Here is a 4298-nt window from a genome sequence, read left to right as displayed (position 1 = left end):
CTGAAGAGACTGAAAGGGAGAAAAGCTAACATAACTACAATTTCCACAGCTTCCCTCTTCGCTAAATCTTTTAGTGTTGGTCTGAAGATACTGAAAGGGAGAAAAGCTAACATAACTACAATTTCCACAGCTTCCCTCTTCGCTACAAAATTATTCAGAAAAACAATGTGGGCTCATTTATATCCAGTGACCTTACTGTATGTCCTGGAGATATCACAGTTATCTTGTGCTATTAAGCTTTCTTTAGAAAATGTAAGATTAATATTAGTTTAATTGAAAGATTGAACAGAAACACTGACATCCATTCAACCAAATCATTAAATTCAGCACTCCATATGGACACAAAGAACATCTAATTTATCCAATTAAAATAATTTCTGTGCCCTTCAAAGGTGTATTGCCATAACAAGCAATGAACCACTTTTTAATAATGCTACACTCTGTCCTCTTATGATGACTTTAACAGAAAAGAAGTATTTTATTTGATGGACTAGGTAAGTTGGATCTTAAGCCAACTAAAAAGAAAATAATAGTGCCTCCTTTAATAATGCTCCTGCTAGAAAATTTTGGCAAATAAATGTATTTACTTTGTTGTCGGTTCCACATGAATTATTTTATTGGCAGGTTTATTTATTAATTATCCAGAGCAATGGCTTTGAGAAGCTCAAGCAAGCCTACTGAATAATAGATAATGCAGTCTTCCCAATAAGTCCATCAGGGATATTCAAGTTATTCCTGACATAATAAAAACTGTTCTGAAACAGAAGCAACTTAGGAAAAATATATGAAAGTTGAATTCAAGTGCATATTAATGTAAAACAATCTTGCTATTTTTCTAAATAAACTGTGGGGGGAAAGTCCTCAACATCACAACAAAGATGGTATGGACTTCCAGGGAACTCTAATATAAAGTACCAAAGCAGAGAGAAGGTGGAAAGACTATCAAGTTCATTTCTCTTTTTTGGAAATAAATGGGAGATAGTGTAGTTAGAGAAAATTTAAACCTAAGAAAATTAAACATATTTTTGTGAACAATACGTAATCTAAATACATGTATGTTTCCTTATGTAGATGAGTTAAATCCCAGAACACTGATAGGATTTCCAGGCAATATTATCATAGAAAATTGAAGCTATGGAAGATTGGTGTTCCAATTTTTTGTATATTTTTCAAACTTAGAAAGAAAGGCAACTCTAGAAACTGTAGACATACATTTTTGACCTACAGTTTTTACCTTAAGGCATTCTATATTATCTAAAATAATTCATGGATAGACAGAAAATAAAGTGATAACCACTATGAACTAGTTGGGTCAAGTTATACTAAAATATTATGGTTATTACTATTTTTGCTATGTTCACTACACAGGCCAGTCAAAGAAACATGGTAGAGTTGGTGTAACGTAATGAATGTCCAACAAGGCATTTAAGAGTGTCTGATGCGAAACTATTGAACAGTCTGGGGACATGTATCTTATGTGATAGCATAGGCAGGCAAATTAGTAACTTATTGATTGAGTGGTTATATCCTAAATATGCTTTTTAATGGATTGATGTCTGTAAGAAGGATGATTTTTGATGGTGTGCTATGGGCTCTGTCTTTGGTCATCCCTTGGTCAATATCTTCATTAATGATTTGGATGAAGGCAATGAATTGCATGCTAATCACTTTCAGAGGTAATGAGAAGGCAGAATAGAAAGAAGCTCCACAAAAAATTTAGCATTGCTTAGCATAGTAAAAACCACAATGTGTTTGTTAAATAAATATGTTATTTCTCCAAAGAGATCCTAGTTGAGCAATGGTTTGAATCTGTAATAAAAATATTTAATTAGGAATAAAATGGCAACATAAAAATGAAGGGTCATAGAGAAAGAGTGTAATAAACGTACAAAGGATTTAGTCAATAACAAGGTAACAAGCTTCTCATGAGTTACCAGTGAGACTTGGCTCCCCATGGACCAACCTGTCTTTACCACAGAAACTAATCAGAATTCTCGTAATATCAATGTCTAATAAAGTACAGTTTACAGATTAAAGAAGTGATGGCTCCACCCTATTTCATGCAGGTCAGGTCATAACTGGAATCCTATTCATTTCTAGGTACCAGTCTTCATATTGGACATGGACACTCTAGAGCAAATCTAGGGTAGAATGCAGTTGTGGAAACAATCATGTAGTTAAGATGTTTGTGCCAAATATTTCTCTGATATTATAAATTCATACATGATATTAATTTACAAAATGTAGGATCTTAACTTCTGTCCACTAAAATTTCATGTTCAATCTACCATTTCATAGAAACTACTTTCCACATGGTCATAGTGGCTTATGTTGCAATAAATCCAATGCTTAGAAAATTCTCACTTTTGACTTCTCAGTTGCATTTGACACTGTGGAACACTGTCTACTTTTTGAAAATCTCTTTCCTTGGCTTCTAGGGCACCACAATCTCCTAACTTTCTTTCCATTTTTAACCATGGCTTCTCATATTTCTTTAAGGGCTGCTCCCCCCACCGCCCTTAAATATTGGCATTCCTTACTCCTTTGTCCTGTTTCCTCTCCTCACGTCACTGTGCCCTCTCTTCTTGGAATCATCTTTTATTGTCATCCATGTGCTGAGGGCTCCCTACTCTATGTATCATTCCCAAACCTCTCTCCTGAATTCTAGGCCCCCTTATCTAGTGACCTGTTGGACATCTCCACTTGGATGGAAATATACTTTGGTGAAAGGTGCAAGGGAAGGAACCATTTTATTTCTCAAATGGCAGTAAGCTAGTTGTTCCTGCCTAATTATTCTGTTAGACTATAAACAAATGAAGGCATCCATGTCTTGTCTAAGGCTGTGTTCACGCAATAGCTCATTGCCTGACCGAGTAGGCTTTTAATAAGTACTGGTTAAATGAATGGCTGAATGAATCAGTGAGGGAATCATCAAGCTCAGACCCTTTTCCATCGTAATGCTTTCCACTGCAATTACCCTTGTCAAAACCACTATCATTTCCCACCTGGGATACAGGAGTAGAATCCCAGTTGAGCTCTCTCAAAACCATCTTGCTTTTAGAAAGCGTCCATAAACCAATCCATATTTTATAAAGTAGCCAAAGCTAGCCTCCTAAAACACAGATCTGATCAGACCATGCTCCTGTTTAATATATTTAAATGGATTTCCACTGTGCCTGAGCCTGATCTGCAGGAGGTCTATAATCTATTTCCTGCTTTCCTATTTATGACATTTCCCCATCACTTTTTATGCTACCAATATTCAGGATGTTTTACTTCTTTAAATCTGCCATATAATCTTTATTTCCCCCTGGCTGATTGTCTTCAGATCTTGGCATGAAATTTCTTCCTCCAGGAGACCTTCCCTGATTTTTTTATTCCAAATTATGTTTCTTTTGGCTTCCAAAGATGATTTGTACTGCCTTATCATATCATTTATTCTTACAGATTTTCATAATATCTTGTTTAATTATAAATCTCCTTCACTAGATTGCACTCTGTGTAGGTCAGGGCCAGGATGATCTTGTCTATGTTAGGTCCCCTGCTCCTAGTACCTTGCCTTTCGCTTCATAGGTGTGCAATTGTTGGATGCCTGAACAGAGCCACTACATTGTGTTCACAGATTGCCCTTCCTGTTTCTCTTGGATTGTGCTATTCATCAAGATTTGATACAATTTAATGCATGACAAAGAAAATCAAACACTACTAAAATCATTCTGTTTTGAAGTGCAGCAATATGTTTGTAGAACAGAGGTTTAATTAAAAATGAATGACTTATATAAAGAAATATAACAATTGGATTCACAGAACTGCAGTCCATAGTCTATTAACTCTAGTATTTGTAATGTATTGTGGCAAATAATATGTCTAAAAAGAGTTAGGAACAATATTTAAATAGGTTTAGTATTGTTTCAAGATTAGTTGGGGAATCAATTAAATAGAAAAGTTGAAAGAAAAAGACCAGTATACCTTATATAAATTATTCAGAATTTAGTATATAAGACTAAATTTTTGGTTTATGTATGTTTTAACTTAATTATTTTATTTATTACCACAAGAACCCTGTGGCATGGTTTGTGGCATAATGACATGTGAAAAAAATGATACTAAGAAAGGTTAACCTGTGCAAAATAAAGGGGTTACTAAGTATCGGGGTTGGACCTCAAACCTAAATCTTCTAACTCCTCACCCCATGTTTTGTGCACTAGGCTAAATAGAATATCTTGTAACTCACTTTACATAATTTTCTGGTCCATTTGCTCTCTTGCTTCAGTAAATGTGCTCCTCCATTAGTTCAC

This window comes from Balaenoptera borealis, assembly GCF_965194805.1.
Source record: "Balaenoptera borealis genome assembly, chromosome: 9".
NCBI classification, from domain to species: domain Eukaryota; kingdom Metazoa; phylum Chordata; class Mammalia; order Artiodactyla; family Balaenopteridae; genus Balaenoptera; species Balaenoptera borealis.
This window is presented reverse-complemented; position numbering follows the sequence as displayed.